The sequence below is a fragment of the Pelodiscus sinensis genome, chromosome 6 (assembly GCF_049634645.1).
Source record: "Pelodiscus sinensis isolate JC-2024 chromosome 6, ASM4963464v1, whole genome shotgun sequence".
Lineage (NCBI taxonomy): Eukaryota > Metazoa > Chordata > Testudines > Trionychidae > Pelodiscus > Pelodiscus sinensis.
The window spans coordinates 66,865,191-66,891,767 of record NC_134716.1 but is presented as its reverse complement, the minus strand read 5'-3'; the positions used below and the strand labels follow the sequence as shown (position 1 = coordinate 66,891,767).

The following is a 26,577-nucleotide window of genomic DNA, read 5'->3' as shown; positions in this document are numbered from 1 at the left end:
ATTAAGGCCCAGAAAACCTGGGCCCAGCCTTGTTGGGATTTCGAAGACTCTGCTACTCAGGAGAGTGGAAGGGGAGCCCTCAGGGAGGGCTCAGGGTCAGGGAGGGTAAAGGAAGTGGGAGTGGGGACTCAGATCCTCTCGCTGGCCCATTTCACTGGGATGGTGTAGAAGCCAGAAAAGTTCCCCCACAATAGCGGGACCATTCCCCAGCTTACACCTGTATATGTTTGCTTTTCCTTACTGTTTCATCTTTGAATCTGTAGTTTTTCTATTTAATAAATGTGTTGTTTGTTTTAATCCCTCTGGTGCATAAAACAGTGTGTGTGCCAGAGAAAGCTGACAAACCAGAGGGGAATGGTCTGAGGGTCTGGTAACCAAGGGAGGATGTATTTGGAGAGAATCAGGACAAGAAGGGCTGTTGATGTCAATCTGCAAAGGATAATTGGGTTAATGAGGAACAAGGAGAGACCTTATGCTGCGAGTTGGCTGCTGGGTATCAGGGATTTGAAGCGAAGTTGCACATCACAAAGGCCCCAAAGTTACAGGGCAGGCAGTGACAGAACCCCTCACTGGCATGGATAGTCTCCAAAATATCACACTGCCCTTTTAAAATTCTTTAGTAACCTTTTTCTAGATAAATCCTTCTAATGATTACAACTGAGATGAGGAGAGGCATATTCTGGAGTGCAGTTCAGACGGGTGAGGGGATATGACTGCTGCCATTTTTTCCCCAAAGAGGCAAGGTGGGAGAGGAATACCTTGTATTGGACCAATCTTTATTGGTCAAAGGGACATGTTTTGAACTACTTGGGGTGTGTCTAGACTACATGCCTCCTTCGACGGAGGCATGTAGATTAGCCAGATCGGAAGAGGGAAATGAAGCCGCGATTAAAATAATCGCGGCTTCATTTAAATTTAAATGGCCTCCCCGATCTGCCGATCAGCTGTTTGTCGGCAGATCGGGGGAGTCTGGACGCGATGCCCCGACAAAGAAGCCTTTCTTCATCGACACAGGTAAGCCTCGTGAAACCAGGCTTACCTGTGTCGATGAAGAAAGGCTTCTTTGTCGGGGCATCGCGTCCAGACTCCCCCGATCTGCCGACAAACAGCTGATCGGCAGATCGGGGCAGCCATTTAAATTTAAATGAAGCCGCGATTATTTTAATCGCGGCTTCATTTCCCTCTTCCGATCTGGCTAATCTACATGCCTCCGTCGAAGGAGGCATGTAGTCTAGACACACCCATAGAGATCTCAAGCATTCTATTCAGCTTCCAATTCACTGGGCAAATGTTAACACCTTCCAGATAGGACTTGTACCTGTCAAAAATAATGAGGTTTGTTAAAATAGGCAAGATGCAGCTTTCCAAGTCTATAGTCATTAAATATAAGTAGCGGTGGTTTATGCATTTAGGCTCTGTAAAGACGACCTTATCTAAATGTGACAGCAAATGCCAGAATTAAGATTAACTGTGGAAGTCTATTTTTAAAGCTTACTCAGCCAGAAGTTTCTATTTTAGTGATGTTTGGCTTTAATAGCAATAATTGATTAGCAGCCTTTGGGGAATGAACTGCACAGGATTCATGAGCCAAGTAGAGAAGAAATATTATGTGGTAATCCTGCATTAAAGTAAAATTCCATTTCAAGTAGGGTGTTAAAAGAACATGAGTGATTCTGTCTCTAGCAGACAGTCGCTTAGTGACTGTGGTCTGGTTTCATTTGTGAAGCCAAAGCAAAGTTTTCCAGTTATTGGAGGAAGTCTCTGATACAAGAATTGGATTCTGCAGTGTACAGTGTGAGACCAGAATCAAGCCCTTTTTGCTAACTTTGTAAATGGATAATGCTGATGAAAACATGGTAATATTCCATGCAGGGATTATAAATATTTTATTCTGGAACTCTCAAATTTAACATCAATTATTTTCCTATCTATAAGAGCACCCGTGTCAAACACTACACTTTTGGGGTGGATATTGTTGTTGTTTTTATCTAAAAGAGAGGTGCACTAGCAGAACTAAATTTTTGAACTTAGTAGAAATAGGTTAAAATAAAAATAGCAGATTTGAAGTGTCCTGTGTTATAACCAATGGCATCAGTAGTATTCAACAGCACAGTTTACGTTTTAGGTGATTAGACAGACCATAGCTCAAAACTGCTGTAGAGATGGGACCTCCCTGGTCTGGCACTCTTGGGACCTGAGTGGTCCTGAGCCACAGAGTTTGCCAGACCAGGGGAGGTGAAGGCTCCCCTCCCATTCCTGCTTCTGCCTCCACCCCTGCTGGGGTTGCACTCCTCACTTTCGGGGGTGCCAGTCTGACTGCTCTCCCTGCCTCTGGCTGGGCTGGGGCTTCATTTTCCATTGTGCTGGTCCAGGTGGGGCTGCGCTCCCTGCCCCTGTTGCCTGGGGCTGTGCTCCTGTGTGCTGGCCCCACTGCTTTCAGCCTAGGTGGAGCCACACTTTCTGCTATGCCCACCTGGCTGCTCCTTTCCTGGATACTGGCTCTAGTGCCTTTGTTCCAAGCGGGGTTGTGCTCCCCACCACATCAATCTTGCTGCCACGGTGGCAGCGCTTCCCACCACTAGTTCAGCCCTGAACCTGGCCAACCAGGGTGCTCTGATCTAGCAATATCCGTGGTTCCACAGATGTTGACAGACCAGAGAGTCCCAGATTTTAGAGGTTTAATCTGTAAAGTTATTAACCGTGAGCTCTACAGTACAGTTTAAGAAATGTATATTATATAAAATGCAGCACTATCACCCTCAGAAGTAATCATGTGAATTGTCCACAATTTGGCCGCCTCACTTTCTTTCCCCAATCATTATTTTTAACCCAGTTATGTCTCAAAACTGAAGTGTGCAAACCTCTATTTTTGGTATATATTTCTGCTGAAGTAATAGGAGTTGCTAATGTATATCTGAAGATAGCTACTGGGGGCAGATTCAAAGTAGTATTGAAATGAATTCTCAATATCATAATTTGAGGGAGTTTACTGTTAAACTTGTTCATAATTGCATTCTCCTTGCCTCAGATTAGGGCCTCAGAAATGTTTTAGCCCAGCATGCAGTTATTCCCTGGTAAACACAAAATAGTTTACTTTAGTTTTGCATTCATGTAATTCAGGATATAGTAATTCCCTCATGAACTAATTTTATCAGCACTAAGTTTTATTATCAACTAAATTCAGAATCAATCAATCAACTCAGCTCCCTTACCATTTTCTCTTTTATTTGGTGAGCAAAAAGAGTCCTTTCTTACACTCAGTTTCATGGCATTCTTTTTGTAGGTCACACTATCTACAAATCAAAGAACCAAAGAACCAGTTGATGGCAGCTAGTATAATAGCACCACCACCTCAGCTCTGCCCATTATCCCACTATAGTTTACAATGGTGACATCCTGAGTGCAGGGGTGTTGTTGTCATGTGGATTCCAGGATATTAGACACACAAGATGGGTGAGGTAATATCTTTTATTGGACCAACTTCAGACTTGCTTCACTCACCAACAGAAGTTGTCCAATAAAAAGATATTACTTCATCCCCCTTGTCATTCTAGATGTTACAGAGACTTTTCTGCCAGACAGAAAGAAATGAAATAAGAACAGGAGGGAACGGGAGGAAGAAGAGGTGACTGGGGACACTATGCTCATCTTACAGAAGCACTGAAGTGTGCAAACCTCTATTTTGGTATATATTTCTGCTGAAGTAATAGGAGTTGCTAATGTATATCTGAAGATAGAATCTGCCCCCAGTAGCTAAGTAGTGTTGAAATGAAGCAGAAGAGAGTAGTGGTTTTCATTTTGAAATTTCTGCACATCTCCTTGATATCCATGTCCCATCCTTTTTTCCCAGATGATTAAAAAAAATTAAACTGAATGATTCACAACCTCTCTGTGTGTATGTATAACTCTCTTTGGAAGACTTCCTGTCAGACAGGAAAAACTGTGCCAAGTCTTTAGCTTCCTGCATAAATGCTGTGGTTTTCATTTAATGCTTAGCCCCTCTGGTATAGTATGGTAGATTAAAAGCCTGTTCTCAATATTTTATGAGCAGGGGCAGTAAGTTATATGGGCACCAAGAATATTCCCCCAAAGATCAAGGCTGGGTCTCTCTTCCTAGCCCTGTGCATCTCACCCAGTGCATCTCCTAGTCCTGCCTGCTGCCCCTAGGGGATTTAAAAGGGTCCAGGTGTCCTTGCCACCATTGGCAGCACAGCAGGGCTAAAGTGGCTTCTTGTCCCACCACACTCTGCATGCAGCTGTCGACACATCCCTGCGGCCCCTGGGCGTGGTGTGTGTGTGTGTGTGTGTGTTGTCCCCACCCCGAGTGTTCCTGTAACCAATGAGGACTATGGGGGCAGAGCCTGTGGGTGGCAGCAATATGTAGAGACCCCTCAACCCCCACGCTTAGGAGCTACTGCCAGAGAGGAGTTCATTCCACTTACAGGAACTGTCCCAGATAAGCACCGCAACCCCTTCATCTCGAATCCCCTCCTATCTGCAAACTGGCTCCCACAGCCTGTACCTCAATTTCCGGTCCCGTTGCACAGCCTGAACCCAGAACCCAACCTCTCACCCAGAGCTTTAGGCAGGCAGTTGTGAGAGGCATTTGGGCACCACCAAAAATTCTGCAAATATGCAGGCCCTGTTTGAGCCATCTTACCTCAATATAATAAGCAGCTATTCTTGGCCTAAAAGTGTTGCTGTGGTTATATGCAATGAGACGTTTTTGCCATTTAAACCCTTTTTAGCACACTCTCTCTGCTTAAAATCATACCTTCTGAAAGGTTACATTTCCAATCCCCTCTATCCCTACCCCAAAAGACAGTTTTCTGTCTCTTGGAGAGTTGCATTGAAATAAAATGAAGTTCTTTACTTGAAAATTGTAGGTTACAGGAGGGGGAGTATTTACCTGGGGATTATCTGTTCTCCATTGGTAACAAAATTCAGTGGGTCATTTTTACTGGGAGATACTTCATCCTTATACTCACAAAGGTATGTTTTCTGATTTTGATAAGCAGAGATCTAAGGGAATTCCGAGTTTCATATATAAATGGCCAACCTTCATACCGAAATATACCAGAAATTGTATGGCACAAAATGCCTGATCTAGCAAATTCTTGTTCAGATAATCCCTGCTTGTGAGAGGGTTACAGGGGATTTGACCCAAAATTTGTTCCTTATGTATGAAGGTCAATTGAAGAATTTATATTTAATTGTTGTAAACAAGCATCTAACCAAATATATTTTATTTATATTTAAATTTTTGTGCTAATACGGCAACACATCAGGTCAGAGTACTTGTAGCCAGTGTGAAATGAGTTAAATTACTTCAGTCCAGTTCTAAGTAATAAGATGATCTTCTCAGAAGTAATCCCAACAATTAGTATGAAATGTTTTGCTGACAGACTCAGAGAAGAAAAGTATTGAAAGGATCCTGGAGGAAGAAGTCATTTCAAAAGATGAGTTATTGAAGATAGTTGTTGGAATAGAGTAAAAGATTTGCACTGCCAGTATTTCAAGTATTCTATACAGTATTGTATCCATTGTGAAGAGAATTGAGTCAGTCTCCAAGACTGTGAAGATGGCATCTTTAGTGAACACTAACATTATCTGAAAATATATACATATAATTTTGAGGAATGTCAAAATAAAAATTGAATGTGAAGCTCAGTAGTTAATTTAAAAATAAAAATGATACTAATGCTGAAGATAATCCTTGGGAAAAGATAATATAGTGACACATTGTATGTTCTGTAAGTAAAATAAGGCAAATAAGGACATCTGTAATATATTTTAAGTACTGAGGATTTTTCATTAGTGTAACAGGAAAAATGACTTGCAAACATGCCAGAAAATTACTGATTACAGAATCTTGTGAAAATATATATATCTCTTTCATGATGATGAATTAGTGTCTTACCTTCTTGATATTAAATCAGGTCACTTCAGTCTGGCTTTTCAATGACATTTTTAATTCTCTCAGAGAAGACACACAGTGTACATTAAAAAGTAGGTCATGCTGTACATAGATTTCACTACCATACTTATAAAATATGCTTGCATATTGAATCTCCTTGGTGTGAAAAATAGATAGTTCTGACATTGGGATGTGATATTAGAAGTATAGCGCATATACAAATTTGATAGTGATATAAAAGCTTTTAACCCAATTTTCACATGAATGGTTGACTAATTTTTAAAATTGTTTGGCTAATTCAGTGGATATTGCTGGGTAGGTTAGACCCAACATTTTTTGTGTAAATATATGTGGATAATACAGACTAGCATAATATTTAAAGCTTTTATCAACAATTTTTGGTTGGCTGTTTCATGACTCGCTATGCAACACACTATACCATATATTTGTATATGGCATCTCCGGTCTAAAAATGATAAAAGCTTGAGAGAATGGCTCAAAATAACTTTTCTGTGCCTACAAAAAACATATTATCTCAGATTTTCTGGGGGTAGAGAGGAAGGCTGAGTCCCATTCAGTCGATACAACTTTACTATTCTGCCCTTCCCATGGTACTGTATAAAGCTCATATTTCTTCAATTGATTGCATGTGTGGCTTCCACTTTTGCTGCCTATGTGCCCAGTGGAAGGCTGTTGAGAACTTTTTCCCTTAGTAATGCCTGTTGAGGGCTCAAGCACCCTCTGCTGCTAGTCAGGCAGGCTTCTGAGACAAATGCATTTTTACTGCTAGCATCAGGCAGGCTTCTCACATTTTACTATACATACCCTTCATTTAGGATCTTATTAAAGATAAGACAGGACCAGGCCAGAGTTATACTCATAGCCATACCATGAACAGGCTCTCCAATCTACTAGAGTTACGAGTAAAATCTCCAATCGCACTTCCACTAAACTTGGACGTAATTTTCTAAGATCATAGTCGCTTACCTCTGCATAAGTGGAAATGTTTTTCCATCTGGTCTCATCACTATGGAGCATTGCCATCCTGCTGAACATATTCTGGACCGCTTATTGCAACTCAAACTTGAAAGTTTAATAGTTCAATCAAAGCACATCTGACAGCTATTTCAGTGGATAATTGATCTATCTTATCCTATGTCATGTCCATACTGTTTTTGAAAGGCCTAGTAAAATTGTATGCACAGGTGGAAGACCTTGTTCTCCCATGGGATCTAAACTTACTATTGTCAAGATTTATGGATCCCCTGTTTGGTCTCTGCTAGATTGGTCAATAAAAGTGGCATATTTGTTGGTAATCAGCCAGCAAGGTAGAAGAGCTGTGTACTTTAAAGATTATCTAGAGAAGCACAAACTTTAAGGACAAGCGTTGTTTCCAGATTAGAGTCCTCTTTTTCATATCAATCAGCCAATGCATGTGTTTGCATATACCCTTGCACCAAAAGATCTCTGTCATTCTTGGTGTGAATCAGCTGCTTCTGTAAGGCTTCCCAACTATTCATAGCACTGGTGGACAGAACAAAAGAACACGTGGTCTCCAGCCAAATAATCTTTTCTTGGATAACTTCCAGTGTATGCATGTGCTGTGATGTGGCTTATGTCTCCTACCTAACAGAGTCACAGCTCATTGAATTAGATGTTAATTTACCTGAATTGCTTTTCTTTCACATGTTTCAACTGTGGGCATTTGTAGAATGGCAACCTGGTCCCAGTCCACATGCTAGACTCCTGTTATGCTGTTGGTCAAGGTGCGTGAAATGATGCTGAATTGGTTGTGTTTTTCTCCAATCTTTTTTTAAATAGACTCTAATCTCACTTCCTGTTTTCAAGACTTGTGAGTCACCAAGACCTGACCTCTTATATTCTGCACCCTGGATTCCCTGCTAGAGCCTGCTCTCCTCTGCACCCCAATACCCCTATTCCATCCCAGAGCTTCCATCTGCACCCAACACTCCCAGAGCTTCATCCCTTACCCCTCCTGCACCCAAACTCCCTCCCAGGGCCTGCTCCTTTCATCTCATCAATCCCTTGCTCCAGGCCAGAGCCTGCACCCAGCACCTAAACTTCCTCTCCTCCTTCCCACCCAAATTCCCTCTCAAAGTCTTGGGCGGGAGGGAGGGTGAGTAGAGGGATGTGGGCTCTGGGCATTCTGGCAATCACCACAATTTCTGCAAACCTGCTGTCCCTGAATACATGCATTAGGAGTAAGAAGAAGGAAAGGTATAGATACTCTAATTAGCGACGAAGAGCTAATAATAGGATGACTCAGTAAGACTGAAGTATTTTAATGCCTCCTTTGCTTCAGTCTTCACTAAAAAGGTTAATAGTGACCAGATACCAGGGCTGGCAACAGACTTCGCTGAGCCCTGGGCAATATGGGAAAGGTTCAGTTCTAGGCTTGTTGGAAGGGGCGACGCTGGTGGCAGCCAACTCTCGGTGTTGCCTGACCTGTGCTGTCTCTCCACAGTGAGCCCACGGTGCCACCCAGGACTCCAGCGGTGATTTAAAGGGTATGGGGCTTGTGCTGCTGCTGCTGTGGTAATGGCAGCCCAGTGCCCTGAACCCTTTTAAAAAAAACAGGCCCTAGAGCAACTGCCCCCTTTGAACCTCCCACCCCCTGTCAGTGACCAGAGAGAATGAATATTAACAAGGGGCAAGGAACATAAGCAAAACAGGGAAAGAACAGATTAACACATATAGAGATAAGTTAGATGTATTCCAATTGGCAGAACCTGAAGAATTTCATCTAGGATATTTAAGAGGCTGCATTCCTTGTTTCTAGACACGTTTTCAATTAGCAGTGCTAAAGCACATTTTGTTTGAATGGCCAAGTTTATTAAACAATCCAGATTGTTCTGTATGACAGTCCTGTCCTCCTCATTGTATTCCATGCCACCAATCTCTGTGCTATATTTTGTCAGCAGTGATTTTATATTCCCAATCATTGGATGATGAAAATGTTGAATAACATCAGGACTAGTTTTAACCCTTGTGGACCACAGTAGAAGCAGTCCCATTAAATTATTTATACCCTAATGACAACTACTTTTTGCAATCTGCCAGGATTTCTTAATCTATTTAACTTGTGCCAGGGGCTGCCGACAAAATTGGTGGCAAGGCGTGTGTGAGGGAGGGTCTGGACCCCCAAAAAGGGCAGGGCTTTGGGTGAAAGAGACAGGGTTGGGGGCTAACTTCCCCCAGGCAGACCTACAACACTGCCTGGTCTGGGGCTCCAGTGGCAGTGGCCAAAGACCTGGGCCCTTTTAAATTGTGGAGCTCTGGGGAAGGTGTATCTTTTTGGCCCTTCTCCTCCTCAGCAGTCCTGCTTGCACTTTTATTAACATTATCACTATACAATATTTTAATAAGAATGGCATGCGGTACTAAGTCAAATGCTTTATGCAGATAAATTGTTTTCTTTCCTCCTGACAATCCTGAAGCGTGGCAGGATTTTCAGTGTTTTCTATCACTGTCCACACAAAACATTACTGTGCGGCAAGTATCACTGTCCACACAAAACATTACTGTGCGGCAAGCTGGTGCACTGTGAATTCACACTTTGGCTTACTGTTCTGTAACTCACTATGTAAACAAGCCATCAGAGCCTCTTTGAATTATTCATTTAGAGAAACAGAGATCCTGGGGGGAGAGGGGGGGCGGGGGAACTCATATAAAATATATTAACATGATCAAAATCTATATGACATCTATAACAGAACTAACCTTTAAACAAGGGATTCTAAAGAAAACTGGTGTTTCTCTTGGAAGTGTATTTTCCTCTGTTTCATAACTGAGTCCACGAGCGTGTGTGTGAAAGAAATATGTATAATCTTCAATAAGGAGTTTTATATGGAGAGTTGTCCTTATTGGGATTTGCCTGATACACTGAGATGAGAAGATATTCAAGTGTCCTAAGCCAAGCTTTTTACTTTTGGAATCTTGGAAATTTTGCAGATATACCCTTTGGTATATATGGTCATGCCTGTTTTCTTCCACAATTTGATCTGAGGAAGTGAGTCTGGCCCACGAAAGCTCATCACCTAATAAACCATCTTGTTAGTCTTTAAAGTGCTACATTGTCCTGTTTTTTGTTTCAGCTAGACTAGACTAACATGGCTACATCTCTATTACCTTTATATTCATGTGCTTTGACTTTACTCCTCCCATGGATGGGGAATGTATGGCTCTGTCCTTGACTTGCTGAGCATGGCAGGTCTGTTGCCAACTATGAATTACTATTCTTCCTTATTCCACTCTGCCTTCCCTCCCCAAAAGCAGGAGAGAAATTGTGATCTGAAGTGTGTTTTGAATTAATAATGCCTTACGGCAGAGTTTTTCAAAGAGTTCCGCAGACCTCCTTTGGGACAGATGCTAGCAGGCCTGTGCTGCTTCGTTTACCTAAAGATTTCGTAGCCACGGAGCCTTGTGGCTCCCATTGGCTCTGGTTCATCGTTTCCAGCCCGGGGAACCTTGGGAAATGGTGTGGCCTGGGCCAACATGTATAGGGATGAGGGGATTGTTCAATCTCTATGAACTGTTAATTCATATAGGCACGCTCTAAGGTACTAAAAAAGCACTATTTACAAAATAGAAACTTGATGTCTAGCAGTTGGATTGATAAATTCAGCTCATTTCCACTTGCAAAACATGTGATGATGATAATGACTTCCAGTCACTGTTAACTTGGGCCAACTTCATAGCAGTGGCCTACAGATGAAAGAAATTGTATCCTCTTATGAATGCTCCAAACAATATAGTCTCTAAGTGTGGAATTTTTTAAAAGATTTTTGAAAACTAAATATAAGCATAGTCTGAATTGTTTACTTTAAATAAAGAAAGCAGTTTGCAGCAAATATTATGAGACTGAAAAAATAACTGTAAAAATCCTTGATTTCCATAGCACACAATCCCTTCATGCCAGGATTTAATTCCTATCAAGTCTGTTGGTACTCACTGACTTTGCCTTGGGTAATTCAAGGAATTAATTAAATGCATTTCACAGAAAAATATGCATCAAAGGAACCACATACCCGGGATTTTTCATGTGTAAATAGTTAATAAATAGAAAAAGAAAAAAATGTGCATATACTATGGAATGGATTATCTAACATGCAATAGCGCAATTTAGTTACAAATTATTTGATAATTCTTTTCCTGCAAAATGAATTAATACAAATTAGGTAATGCTAGATGATAAAGAGGATTCATAACCTCTGAGATGCTTTTTCTTTGAGGTGAAATGTGGAAGAGGACAGAGCATCAAAATTAAACATTTTATTTCACCTTGAGAATCTTGGCTGAGAATTCCCCTATTGCTTTCTGCATAACCACTTGATATCCATCATACACGCTTGAAGCTGGCAATATTTATGAGTACCGTGTGTGGCATTTGAATATCCATGATCTGTCATTCATCACTGTGTCAGCATTTGATTGAATTCGTTCATGCCATTTTTACTGATATCTCTCAATACAGAACAGCAATTCACAGATGCAAGTGCTCTGACAACCAGGCTATACAGATTTATAGTAGCATATTTCAGTCACTGCTCAGAAATCATGCCTATAAGGGACAGCTGGTGCATACTCCATTTTAAAAACTGTCAGATTAGCTTTGAATAGGATCTACTTTTAGTCCATTATCAGTTTCCTAAACACCCTGAGACCAGCTAAAGCTTTGAGTATGTGACAGTTAAATTTTCTGGAAGGCATAGTACTATTCCAGGAAGGAAGCTAACCTCTGTTATCTCTGTTTCTATCTGTATATCCTAATATTAAATGGTGTTGGTGCAAACTGTGACCTAGTTTATTATTTTAGGGTGAGACACACTCTTAAAAGTTGTGATTGACTTTCAGAGAGGCTGAGTGCTTGCAGCTCCAAGGGATTCTGTTGGAAATGTGTATGTTGAGCAATCCTGAAAATCAGGGTGAAGGTTAGGTCTGAAATTAATCCATTGTAGGGCTAGGTCTATACTGTGACCCATACAATTGTACAGTTGTGCCAATAAAGTGCACCATTGTAAGATGTGCTGTGTGGCTGCTCTTTATTGCCAGGAGTGACCTCTCCCAGGGACAAAATAAAATCACCCACAATGAGGGGTGACTCATTGACTGAAGTGGGGTTCCCACTGACAAAGCTATCAGCAATGGAGATGAATTACTAAAACTTTTGTTGTTTGGGGAGTGTTTTTTCATACCCCGAGTCACAAAACTTAGTGCAGCTTAAGTTTCTTTAAAATAGCTGTCACTCATTGAGAAATATTAAACAAAGCAAAAGCTAGCATTAGCCATTAGCTTTATAGACCCAACAACAACAATAATTCACAGTCATAACCTTCCCTGATTTTCCACAGAAACTGTTAATGAACAAAAGCCATTCTTTCTTCGCTAATATCATTGATACTGGTGCACACACAAATGTATTTTGGTGTGATAATGTGCTATACCTAAAAGACAGCTCTTAATTTTGCCTAGTCTTAGTTTTGTACTTCCTATTTATTTCCCTCTAAGAACAGAAGTCCCTGGAATGTGAATAATTAAGATAAACTGGTTTAAATAATATATGTACTTTGAAGGGAGATATGAACTGCAGCCTCCAATGCAGGAAACATTAAACATGTTGAAATAGCTGTACTTTACATTAATCCTGATCCAAAGCCCACTGAATTTAATGGAGTGTTTTGGCAACAGGTATATAATATACACATCCCACACCATTTTTATGTTGCCTCAGATACACAACAGCTATGAATTTATTCTCTCCTGAGGTTTAAGTAGCTTGTAATGTGACCTTGGATTAGTCAACTTTCTAAATGGTAAGTATTTAAAAGAAACTATAATATTGATTGGTTAGTCAGGATACAATTGCAAAATTCATTTTAGACCACATGACCTTATTTCATCCATCTAGAGTGTATTTAGCAATCTGTTGCTTCACTGCTAAGAACATTTACATTTTATGATTTCTGTTCTGTCATTCTACAACTTTGTTTCTAATGATGGCTATAAATCAAATTTAGAGGAGGCATAGCACCTTCAATTAGGCTGTGCTCCAGTTCATTCAGAATCAAGTCTTTCAGATCTAATCCCCTGAAAAGTGGATGGTAGAAACTGAGAGATCTCAGCACTTTCTAGAAGGGGCCCAATGCCTTGTAGTATTGGGCCCTAATTAAGGCCCTCCACTGAAGATATCCCTCAGTTTTGTGCTGTGGCTGCTAGCTTGATCAGTGTAATCTTGCATGTGGCTTTAGAGCTGTCTGCTGGAATGTGTTTTTACAATGAACTGTTGTGACATGAAGAATGATGCCTCGAGTTTGGATGGTGATAAATGCTTTTCAGTCATACTTTATTTTCTCTCTTTTTTTTTCCCCCTCCGGAGTCTGACATTGGTCCAGCAGCAGAATCACTGCTGGGTGTTTCTGAGCTTTGATGGTGTTTGGGCTTTTTATTTTGGATTTCCTTTGACAAGCTGGACTATGGGGATGTTCCCTCACTATACTAATATTAATAGTTACCAGACAGCAAACCAAATAGTCTCATGTGATTATCGTACATAATACAGGATTCTTACTGAGTTTTCTACTGGTTTGTTTTTGTCGTAGCCTTAGAGACTACAGTCTATGATAAAACTATATTTTATATAGCAAATAAGTTGATTTATTTTTTAAAAACATATTTGGTATAGAATTATCTCAGGGTACCCTGCTATCATCCCCAATGGAGAAATTATATATTATGTCCCTCTTCATGCTGTTCACTAACATATTAATCTTGCAGTTCACCTTGGTGAAGGGACTGCAACACTACAAAGTCTAAACTCTGTGTTTGAGTGAGATGTCAAGGGAATGATGTAACTCAAAAGATAATCTGTGGTGCTTAGGGATTTCACAGTTAAGCACGTCTGATGAATCACTTCTGGCAATGAAGGCAAATGAAGAGTGTACACAGATGTGATTTAATGATGTGAATGACTGGGAGTATTTCTGTTCAGCAGAACAGGTCCTCTGCTTTTACCAGACTCTTTTATAAATGGTTCATTGCAGCAAATGCTTCATTCTGCAGTGTCCAGTCTGTTGTCATCTTGATGTGTTCACATTACATAGTACTGACACTCCAAGGGCATCTGGGAGCTGGAACAAGAACACAAGCATTTTATCTGTGAGGCAATATTTAAGTAAATTTGAGTTTTAATTGGTTACATTTGTAAAAGCTTATAGAAGTTGTTATATAGAAGGAGACATAAGAAGATTGTCCAAGTTAGTAATTTCTACAGATGCCATTGATATTCGCCATTTTATTAAAAGAGTGACTCTCTCGATTTTAAACCAGAATGTCAACATGGAGAAAATAAGTTAAGGTTGCTGGTTGTATGCAAATAATAATAATGCTTTAGCTTGCTGACTGTTCTCCGTGTTGTTGAATCCTCTTCCCCTTTTTGGCTTCCTTCCAGCTCTCTCTCCCTGTTGGCACAAAACACTTCTGCTGCTCTGATTACATCACCCTCTCCTACAGTCTCTTCACTAGCTTCTTGTCTCCTGCTGCACCATACAGCCTTTGTATCTCTTTGTCTTGCCATAATTTGTCTTGTTCTCCTGCCCCATTTCATTCATGTTGCACCTCCCAATCCTCACGTCTTGGGTTAGCCCTACATCCATATCCGTATCCATAAAAATGAGCTGTGGATATCTGCGTCCACAGATTTACAGGGCTGTACCTCTTGATGCTTCCTTTTTTCTCCTCCTATTCTCAGGTTTGTGACTTTTGTTATGCAGCCTCCTACTTCTTATTTGCTAAGTGTCCTCATCTCTTGCAAATCCTTTCTTAAAATCATCTTCTTCTAGGAATGTTGACCACCTTGTCCTTTTCATCAATAATCTCTTCCCTTCCTTCATTTACCTGAATGGTTGTCCTCTGTTTTCTTTCTGTTTATTCTTTTTTTTTGTAGATTGTAGGCACTTTGTAGCAGAAAATACGTTTTAACCTGGATTTGTATATAATATGTATATATAACCTGTTGGTGAGTGTGTGTTTCAGGTCCCTTTCTATGTCTCATCCACAAGGAATACTGGCTTGTTACAGTCCCAGTGAATGAGTTTCAGTTCAAACAGTAGTGTCTCCTGCTTTTAGCTCTAGAGGTCCTTGGTTCATTTCACTGTATTGATCAAGATGGCAATTGCCATACATGCATTTATAGTATTCCGTACATGATTAGTATCCATGATCATTTGATTTGCACAGTGTGAAGGGAGGGAAGGGGGATTCGTTCATCTTGGGTAGATCTCTATGCAAGTGTTACAAAAAGTAAACTCTATTTTTTATGATTTTTTTTGTCTTTGTTCTCTCTCTGTTGGGTAGAGTATCCCGCAAGGTCTATCCCTGGTGAAGGTTAGGGGTGATTTTTACCATTTGACAACATCCTCTCTATCAATAACTCTGCTAATAGTCCCTCACAATGCTCCTCCTGTAGGCCTCAAAAAGGCCTTCTCAAGGCACTGTCGAGGGCTCCTTTTCTGAGCAGCAGGGACTCCATCTGCTCAGTTCTTCCCCTTCCAGCATGTGGGGCTGGGCAGTCTGCTGTGCAGAAAAACTGGGGAGCCAGCCTCAGATCTGGGGCTAGAAATCTGAAGATCTGATAACTTATTTGAGTCTGTAAGAAGCTGCTTCTTTGAATAGTCTCTAGAAAATCATTTGTATTCTTAGAATCCCAGACATATATTACTTGCTTTTATTAGGAGAAGATCTAGAGATTAGCCAAATTCTCCTGTCAGAGGTTCATGCGGACTTTCATTTGTGCCTGTTGTTTTAATTTTGCAAATAGGTACTAGCTTTTAAAATTGGCATATTCACCTTAGAATTATTCAGCTTGCTGAAACATTCACACTTTTTTTGACATGTACCTGAGTTTACCTACTTTTTGATGTATCAGGTAGTTTGTTCTTGTTCTACAGTTTCAGTGCATTTACATTAGTAGCATCATAAGCATTTTCATGAACTACTTGCTCTCTGAGACTCTGTATTTGCCCCAGATTTCATTTCAAAGCTTTTCCCCTGTGAGGTAAAGATTTTATTATTCATATCAAGGAAACCCTTTTTCTGCCTGCTAAAATGAAAAATGCTAACTTACTTTATTCAAGTTCCTCCAGTAGCTAGTACCTGCAAAAACAAAAACAAAACAAAAAACAAAAAGAAACAAAAAACCCCAACCTTGGATGGGTTATAAATGTTTTATTTGTATAATAATAGACTATTTTAAGGCATGATGCAGTGCTTTATGCTTTTGAATTTTCCATAAGAGTTGCGTGAATGATTTTTTTGAGCTCAGTTCCATGTTAAGAAAGAAAAGAAAGCAATAGAAGTAAAAGACTAAAGTTATCTCTAAAAGGTAAAGAGCTGGCAAGAACAGCTGTGTGCACTCTCTTATAACAAAAGACCATTCCAGGTGGTACCAAAAGCCAAAGGAGGAAATCTGCCTTAGGTACATTCTGTAGGAAATCTGCCTTAGGTACAATTTTTTTTATTACTAATGTCTTTAGTATGATTGACGAAAGCATCTCTGCAAACCAAGATTATGTATGTTGGATTTATCAGATGCAAAACAATATTATTAACAAAGTCACATAATCGGTACACTCCTCTTAGTAAGAAATGGCTTTCCCTGTCCGCCTCTAAATGCTGTTGTAGAATCACAGTAGTGCTTTTGTACATCTTTGCTGGACTACATGGGTAGAAGACTGCCCTGCTAGATATATAAAGGTGTAGTGTCCCAATCATAATCTTCCTTATGTTACATGTTCCTAAATTCTGCTTCCCTCTGATCTTTATTAATTATACTGTATTGATTTCCTGATGGAATATTCATTTTATGGCCAAACCTAAATACCCTCCTCATTTTACCCTTCACTCCTTGCACTGAATATCACAGCTTTCTTTCTTGTTGTAGTGCTGTTTACAAGAGGTCAAGGCCAAGCAGCTGCATGCTGTGGATATGTGCAGGTAATTTCTGCTCAGCCTTTGTTCTTTGACCCACATTGCAATGAGACTGATGCTGCAGAGGGACAGAAAAGAAGCTCTCCCTATGCATTTCTTCTACCATGCTACATATTTCTGAACCGATTGCATTTCTGGGTTCACTACTTTTGCAAGGATGCCAGCTTGATACACTAAGCAAACAAGCAAGGAAATAAATGGATACCAAACAAACCTATGTTATGTTTCAATTAGGCAAGACTTTGTATTACATTATACATTTTTTTGTATCCTCTCAACAACCTCTACAGAGATCTGCAATTGATCCCTTGAGGGCTCCTGGGTAAAAACTTTTCCATTCTGTAGAAAGATTGTTTCTGAGCAGCATCTCCAGAGCAAATCATGTCTGAGCTACTAGACTGTAAACAACAGCTGAGGTCCCAGAGGGTCTAGAATGACCTGAATAAGGTTCACATTGAAGATAGTGACAACAGTACAATCATTTCAGAGTGCATGCTCATGTGTGTATAATATCACCTGTGAATATTTTAAATTTAATATTGGTTCAGGTGAAAGTGCAACAATTGATTCTTAAGATCCTGGCAGTAGTCTAGGATCTACATGATGAAATTGTGTTTGTCATTCATAGTAGTCTGTAAATGAATTTAGCTACTGTGTCTTGCTGTGTTCATATCAGTCATTAGAAGACCCTTCTTCATACGCTTTGCTTTAGTGTAAAAAAAGAAGTAATCTTTATTTGTAGCTGGGTGACACCCACACTTTCACAAGTGCCCTCTGCTTGTATGTGTGTCTGCACTTTTAGTCTTCTGTAAACTGGAAGTGTCTCAAGCAGGTTTACTATGACTCAGCCCTCCAGCTAAGTCTCTCACAGACAGTATGTGAAAGAAAACCAATTTCTTCTGGATTATACCATCCACCAGGGCCTATCCAAGTATCTGGGTATTTCTCTGCCTTTAAATAGTCCTGGCCCTGATATGGGGTTGTACCCCCAAGGCTTCCTCCCTTGTGCCATGGCTCTAGCCTTTTCTGGGCCCAGCTGTCCAGCTAAGCCAATAAAATATCCGATCCCTTTTGGAGGAAGAGGGCAGTCTGAGTCCTGAAGGCTGACCCTTCACCAGGTCTCTAGCCCCTTTCCTGATCTTCTGTGTATTTCCTTTCCTTGGCACTTCTCTAGTGGCTAATGGGGTGGACCCTGGCCTGCCCACGATTAGGGGGTCGCAGTCCAGGAACCCTATGCCTAGCAGCTGCCTGCTGCATCCCTTTAACTAAGCTGTGCTTCTATTCCCTAGGTCACTTCCCCACAGCCTCAGCACCTTCTTGATCACTTCACCCCTCACCCTTACTATAGAGCTGAAGTCTTTAACTCACAGTGAAAGGATCTCTCTTGTTCCACATGTCCTACCAGCAACTGAGCTCTCCGTGGTTCTGTCACTCCTTCAGCCAGCCTGGAACGCAGTCTTCACTCTTTCAGCTCCAGACAGCAATCTCTGTAACAGACATACTTAGTGGTCTGCTTTTGCCCCTTCTACAGGGTAACGGGACAAAAAGCCATTGTCATCAGTTTAAAAATACAACATTTTAAGAATTGTTTTTAAGAGAGATAACTTTCCCTCTGAATTTCCCAGGTAAACCTTTCTCTCTGTTTGATAATCTGCTATCACCCAATGAGCTCTGAAATACATTTTGGATGTTTACACTTTCATTTTAGAATATATTGACCCAAATCCTATAGTCTCCTATGCAAATCTTCGATAGGAGTCAACATCTTTCCCCTACCCCCTGAATAACTTAGAACAAAGACTGTAGATTTCAAACTTCAGCGGTGGCAAAAACTGACACTGTTCTGTTTGCCTTTAGTGAGAGTTACCCACATAAGCCAGGGATGAATTTGGTCTACTTAGGTGTATATCACAATTAAAGGGCCATTCCCTGAGAGGTATTGGTTATGTGAATTCCTGGCTGTTATAGGTGCTCATCATCTCTAAGGCTGTGTCTATACTGCAGAGTTTTTGTGCAAAAACTCGCAGAGCATCCACACTACAAGCACATTTTTCCACAAGAAAAATTACAGTAGATCGTCAGAAGACAGGGTTTTGCACAAGAGTTTATTCCTCTTTCTAGAAGAAATACACCTTTTTGCGCAAGAGATCTTGTACAAAAAGGCATGTGTGGATGGACAACAGGGGTTTCTTGCTCAAGAAACCCCTATCGAAAAAAGCACAGGTGCTCTGATGGACATTCTGCAAAAAGTTCTTATGGAAGAAGCCTGCAATGTAGACGTAGTCTCTGACTTGAGTCAGTAAATTCAAAATTTTCCAATGTACCTAAACGAGTTAAGAACCTAAGCCCCATTTCTAAAAATGCAACTGTTGTTTTTTCTTATAACAGGGTTAATTGATACCAGTAAGAAATTAACCAACTAAAAATGATATGATAAAGGGTTTATTAAGGATCACTTATTTTTTTAAGTACACAATATATAAATCTCATAACTGAATGTATTTTACACGTCATCGTCATACACTGCTCTTTTTATTGGAGTGTAAGTTCTCTGGGAAGAAACAGTGCAAAGTGGTTGTTACAAGAATATAAATAGCATGCAGTTCCCCCCCTTTAGTCATAGCCCAGACCTTTAACAAATAAAAATGAAAAAGAAATGAAATTTTTGTCATTCCTTTGTGACAAGCGAAAATGGTATAATTCTGAATTAATAATCTTATCAAATTAGATCCACTTCAGTCCATCTGCAACACAGATGTGAAAGACACAGAAAAGTAAAAATAATATGGCTTTTCATGTAGATTTTTAGTTTTGTTTTACTATTGATCTCTGACCTTGAACCGTAGAACCTCAAGCTGCATTCCAGTCATATGTCAGTAGCTGATAACTAATGCTGAAATGTAATGTCTAAATGATGGGGTCAAAGCAAATTGAGTAATAAAACTGCATCATTCAGCAAAGGGATACTTCTGTACTCCATGGTGCAATGCTTTTGTCTGAAGCCAATAATTTGAAAGAATAAATAGTTAACTCCTTAATTATGTTTTTGAATGACTGTTGAGAAAATAACTTTTGCCTGATGCCTTGAACAACCAAACATCCCCTCAACAAACTGTAAGACCTGTAGGCACATTTCTCTTCACTTCTTCCCGAAGTGAAAAGCAGTAGAATAATCTCTGGCTTGTCATGCCGCTTTTGGGAAGATTGCCCTCATAGGCAATTACCATTCACTACATGGACAGTTTCTGGAAAGTGACACCTCAACATATTTTCTCAGAGAAAGACTTTTAAAACCTTTTGTGTTCTTTCAATTTCCAGGCATCTACCTTCAGCAAAACAAGGTTTGCAACTTATTAGAAACTAGAGACAGGATTCTTTCATGAGGACTCCATGTTTCTCAAACTAAACACTCTTTACTGAGAAAACTATTTAAAAAGATGCTGCAACTGCAGCTAACATTCCAGCCATCTGCAAATAGACTAACTTCTTGGTGCCTCCTTGAAACTTTGTCCTCTGCAGCACGGGCAGATGACAGTTTTGCGGGGCCCCGGGCAGCGTAATTCCACGCCCCCCCCCCTTTGCCACGGCGCACGTACAGTGATGCCATGCGCATGCGCAGCAGCGCCACGGCGTATGCGCGGAGCTTTCTGAAGCGCGGGGCCCGGGGCGGCCGCCCCGTTCGCCCTGCCCTGCCCTATGTCCACCCCTGCTCTGCAGGTTCTTTACAGGATGCTACATCTCTCCTTTTTAACAACTGTTCTCTTTGCTGACTCACTTTGGCCAGAGGTTAGTAGTACGTTGGCATAGGGATCCTTGATGCCAAATTCCTCACTTCCTGGGGAGTTCTTGACCTCTGCTTCACACTGCCCTAAGCCCTGTTCTCATCTCACCTCTTCCCACTGCTGCTGCCCTGCCCCCCTCCCTGGCCTCCTCCTGCCTCAACTCTTTTCTCTTACCACTCGGTGTCTCCTATATGCTGCTGAACAACTGATCACAGTGGGAAGGAAGTCCTGGAAGGGAGAGGAAAAAGCTGATTGCAGGGCAGCTGGGAGGCACTGGGGGGAGTGGGAGGCACTAATCATGAGGCCACCGGAGGGTGCTGAGAGCCCACTATTTTTTCCCTAGGTGGTCCAGCCCTAGAGCACCCTTGGAGTCAATGCCTGTGATAGGGATATGACCTTTTCCAGCAATGTGTTATAGCCTGTTGGACCTGATAGTCTGTCAGGTTTGCGAACAAGTCTTCCATTTCTTGACTCTGCTGTCATTGTTGGTGGGGGGAGGAGGGGCGTGTTTGTATCCTGTTGGTCAGTGCCCTGTTGATCCTATGTGTTGCTCATATATAGTATTTCTTCAAACTCTCCTCCATCAAGCCAGCTGATGGACATGGTCTAACCTTTGGACCCATTTTTTGGGTGCCTATTGCCTGCCACTACTCTGCAGCTGCCTTCAATTTGGTCCCCACACGTTTGTCCTGCGTTTGTACCTTATTTTGAGCCTCGTATAACTCATGTTCCACTGTTGCTTGGACTTTTCCCATTGCTTTTTGTGGATATTTGATGGTTGGACCCAGGCTTGCTCACCTATGTGTATTGACTTTAGGCCTTTGGCTTTCTTGTGGTAGTGGGGTGCCTTGGCAGTCTCATAACGAGTTCTGTGTCCTGTCCATTATTTTTCCTTTGGGCTGCAGCAGACTACCCTTTGTGGATAGCAGAATCTTGGTGTTCTCTGCCCATTAGGCCCTGTCCTGGCCTAGTAATCTAGTCCCCGAGGGGTTTATTGCAATGATACAATGAGGACTCCATGTTTCTCAAACTAAACACTCTTTATTGAGAAAACTATTTGAAGAGAGACACTGCAACTACAGTTAATATCCCAACCACGTGCATATAGACTATTGTCTAACTATTCCTTCTTGTCTATTTTGCCTTTGCCAGTAAAGCTGTCTTTGTTGTCTTCACTACTAACTCTACCTTCCCATTGTTTTCTGGTTTGTCAGCAGCAGATGTCTTGTGCTTAAATTCTCATTTTTGGCGCTGGAACATTTACATTCTGATGCAGTGTCCATTGTCTAAGCATAGTGTGTCAAGTATGCCATAACTTGCAAAATGTGCTTATGGTTTCTTGATTGCAGTTCTTGCCTGAGTGCACTCCAGATGGTCTATATTCCAGAAAGTGGAGGGGTAATCTACTGTGACCATGTAGTTTCTGACATCAGAATTAAGAAGTCTGTTCTGACCTTTTCCCAGGGTTGGGTTGGGATTTCATCAGGCTGTAGAGTCTCCTTCTGTTATTCACGACTACAACCTGCACACCTTGCAGTTTTCAGTGTAACATCTCATAACTATGCATTTGTGTCTGGTCAATAGATACATTCACTGGCTCAATTCAAAATTGCCTCTGTCCCTACATGTGAAGTGTATATCCCTCTCATAATGTCAACATTTAAATCTGCTGGGATTACTTCTCTATCCCTTTTAAACAAAATCTGCTCTTGCATACATATGTTTCAGAGGGGTAGCCATGTTAATCTGTAACTGAAAAAAACTTAAAATATAACAAATAGTCTTGCAAAACCTTAGAGACTAACAAGACATGTAGATAGTATCATGAGCTTTCATGGGCACAAGCCACTTCTTCAGATAAATGGAGTTAAGGGGTACAGTTTCCAAATAAGTAGCAGGGAATGAGAGGAGATAGGGGGGTGCGGGGAAGGTGTGAAGAGAAGAAGAAAGAAGGGGGGGAAAAAGTAAAATATTGTCAATTAGAGTGTCCATGCTCAATGAAGCTGATTGAGTGGGTACTAAGTGCTCTTAAGTGCCTGGTATTTGGTTTTTTATGTAATTAGGATGTGGAATGTAGCAGATTACCTTTATTTTAATTTTATCATCTCTATTCCCCATAATCAACCCTGTATTGACTCTGTTCTTGCTTCCACACTTGTCCCTCTTTTTTTAGCTTAAAATCCAGCATTCCTGGTAGTCTATCCTGCCTGTTTTATTTGTTTTAGGAAGTTTGTTTTGTTTTCCTGTTAGTCATAATCTTCCTTGCTATGTTTCTCATTCAATTGCCTACTGCTACCATGTTCCATGTACCACGTGCTGGCTAATAATATGACAGAACACCCCGTCTCTAAAATTATTTACAGAGATGTTGCAGCTACAGCTATCGTTCAAGCTGTGTGTGCAAACTACTCCTAACTCGTCCCTTCTGCAACTTGTGCTGCTTTTTTCATGTTCAAAGCTTGTTGCTTTTAAGGTAACAAAGCTTTCTACATTGTCTTTCAACTACATGCTTGTTTTTTTTATGTGGGAAGCTATTTTGCCACCTTATACATGGATCCCATTGCTTTTTTTGAGATTGCAGGTATCTAATAACAATTCCACTATGCCTAGTATATAATTAAGTACCTCAAATATACAGAAGCTCGCTAATCAGGTCACATACAGTATTCATAAAATTGCATAGCAGAATATTTGTAATATTATTCCATATCAGCTCCATGTCTATCAGTTTCCCTTTCAGGGGAAAGAGTGCTGTGCTGTCCTTTTAGATGACATGTAGAATTGAGGCCTTTGTCACTAATAGTCATGAAACAGTCTGCTGTGTAGGTCTTAGTCTGACCAATACTAAGTTGAGTGAGTACTTTTGGTCACATAAAATTCCTCCTGTAGATTTCATTTGGGACATATTCTTCTCTTTCCTTCTTAAAAACTATGTTGTAATGAAGCTGATATAATGACTGCAGCATTCTATTTGAGCCTGACTGCTTTTCAGTAGTGGATAAATGACCTTGACTGTCTCTGTACATGGTTTGTGACACTCATGGCAACTGACAGGATTGTTGAGCCCCTGGGCAATGTGTGTGAGGGGGGAGGAGGAGGGAGTGGTGCCTCCGGCAGAAGGGGCCAGCCCTGATCACTGCTTGAACCAGGTGGTGCCCCATTTCCCCATTGGCTCCCTGTGGGGGGCTCTGGAGTGTACTGCCTGGCACTCTAGCAGCGATTGTAAAATGCCTGGGGCTCTGGCCACTGGTGTTACTGTAGCGGCAGCCAGAGCTCTGGGCCCAGGACTGCCCTCTTTACTGTCCTCTGTTGGTGGGCCTGGGGATTCTTATATAAAGAATGTATTTCTTCATGATCTAATTATAATTTTGGACTTATTCATAGTGGGACACATTCATGGGTAAATTTACTGCACTGTGAACGTATTTTAGAGCAGGGGTGGCCAACCAGTTAGAGACTAAGAGCCAAAATAGCTGTGGATAGAAGTCAAAGAGCCATTTGTTATATATTTATTTGTATCTATCTGTCAATAGATAGATATAGTACACAAAATGTAGTGATAAAAATGACATTACAGGACATTTTGAACAAAAAACAATAACAAAGTCTTTAGTCACTTTAAAAATTTACAGCTAGTCCAAAGATCTTCATCAAACATCAAATTAAAAAAAAAACCACACTTTGAAAATACAGTAATATTCTCACATTAAAAATGAGCATCCCTGCCATGTATTTTAAATTTAATACTACTGCCCTATTATGTCCTGTGATTTTTTAAAAATTAAACTGATCTGAGAAGTAAATTAGCACAATTTGAAGTGCCTGTTTCATTCCAGCTTGTTGATCTCTGGTATGTTTTCCTTATTTCTTTTATGTATGAAGATTATAGTTTTTTATCGTTCTAAAAAGTCAGGTCTGTCCCAGACTGCAAATATGACAGGTTCAAAAACAATAAGAGAGAGACTTGTATCTCAGAATAATTGCTTCAGCCTAGCAAGCAATAGCCTTTGAATTTTCTTTAAAGAAACACTGTGTAAACCAGGTACACGCTGATTCTTTTTTTGCCCAGGAATTTAAATATGACATCTGTGTTGGCTGCCTTGTTCTGCATCCATGAAGACTTTAAGGTGCTTCGGCCCTCCCTCCACACACTAACCAAATGCCCTCCTCCTCCCCCAGAGCCAGGCACCCCCAGTCTCCCTGCTCTAATCCAATGCACCACCCCTCCTCCAGAGCCAGGCACTCCCAGCCCCCAGCGTTAACCCAATCCCCTTCTCCTCCCCCAGAGCCAGGAACCCCTAGTTCCCCCAACCCAATGCCTGGGTCTCACTGAAGCCACCGCTGCAGCCATGTACTTCTCCCTCCAGGCACTGGGGCACTTGCGCAGAGTAGCCATGAGTAGTCCGGGTGCATGGCTCTGAACTAGCAAAAGCTGCATTTCTTTGAGCAAAAAGCCGCATGGGGCTCAAGAGCCGCAGGTTGGCCACACTGCTGTAGAATATAGGCTAAGGGGGTTTCAATTTCTTCTTACTGGATCACAACTTAATAGAGTTTTTCTCTTTGGCACCTCTCAGTCCCTTCTTTTCCCTTCATGACGATGTTGTCCACACAGAGCTCACACAGCATCCTTCTAGTAACCACAATTAGGGATGTCACCAGTAACTGGCAGCCTGGCCAGGCTAGAGCAGCCCACTATCCGCTGGATCCTGTTTAAGCAATTAACTGGGTAAACATAATGTTTAACCTGTGAACTGATTAAAGGTGATTTTTACATCCCTAACCACAATTGACTGTATAGAGAAGTCATATTTTTGACATATATTTAACGTTGACATATTTTTCTTTTTATGATGAAGCAATCTAAATCACTAGCAACTTCTCTACAGCTTTGAACTACTAACGAAAGCTTTTTGACTACCACTTGTGTGATGATGGACTCTTTGCAATGTTGATTTATGTGCCTTGTTCGTTTAAAATCCCAAGATATCTTATACTCCCAATGAGTCATGAGCATAAGAGTAGCTCTGTCTGAATCCTAGGGAAGACAGAAGTGCCAAGGACCTGTTTTGGTCTCTGTCATCTCTGACTTAATTTTGAATAATTGAAAAGACACAATGGTACAGAGCCTCAGGGGCAGTAGTTTAATGTAGCTCTGGCTAAGGTATATAGGATCTGGACCAGTGTAGTTGGCAAAATTTGTATCCTAAACTGAGCCAATTGATTTGTGTGTGTGTTGCATATTACGTCTTCTGCACTTGTTTTCTCTAACAAGGAATTTGAAGGTAAAAAATGCCAGAATGCAGCATTCACCTTTCTTTCTATTACCAGCTGAGACCTCAAGAGATCAGAGTTCTTGAATGGGGTGGCTTGGGTTCACTAATATTGGAGAAGGCATTCTTACTTGTGCAATTTTGAATGATTATTCTGGGAAATAATCACTACTCTCCTCTGATGGCTTATTTCCATATCTTTCTGGAAATGGAAACATGTATGTGAGACCTGTTAAAATTAAAGAATTGTTTCAGATGTGACCAGCAATAAAATAAAGTAGGCAGTATTATGTCTTACTAAAATTATCTGTCATCTTACTGCTTATTTTAAAATGCCTTGTGATTGCGACAGCTAGATGTTTCTTTGCTCATTTAAAAGGCTTTCTAATAATAATATATACTTGTAGGGTGACAAGTTTCATCATATTGCATCAACCTAATGAACCTCTAAGTGTTTTATTAATTATGAGGGAGACCTTAATGGAAATGGTAATTAACTAAAGACCTTAGAATGTCACTGTTTAACACTCTGCACATGACATGCCTTTCTCTTTTCACGTGTAAAATTCTGAGCAACAAAGCTCCCTTGAAAACAGAAGGTGAA

General features: G+C 40.8%; 1 long non-coding RNA gene across 1 annotated transcript in view; it reads left to right on the top strand.

The window, feature by feature from the left end:
* Positions 1–20,538: 20,538 nt before the first annotated feature.
* The window catches only part of LOC102459455 (uncharacterized), a 76,607-nt gene continuing 70,568 nt past the window's right edge, over positions 20,539–26,577 (top strand). The window contains exon 1 of the long non-coding RNA XR_003088001.2: positions 20,539–20,707. This is a non-coding gene — a long non-coding RNA (uncharacterized LOC102459455). The remainder of the gene's footprint in view (positions 20,708–26,577) is intronic.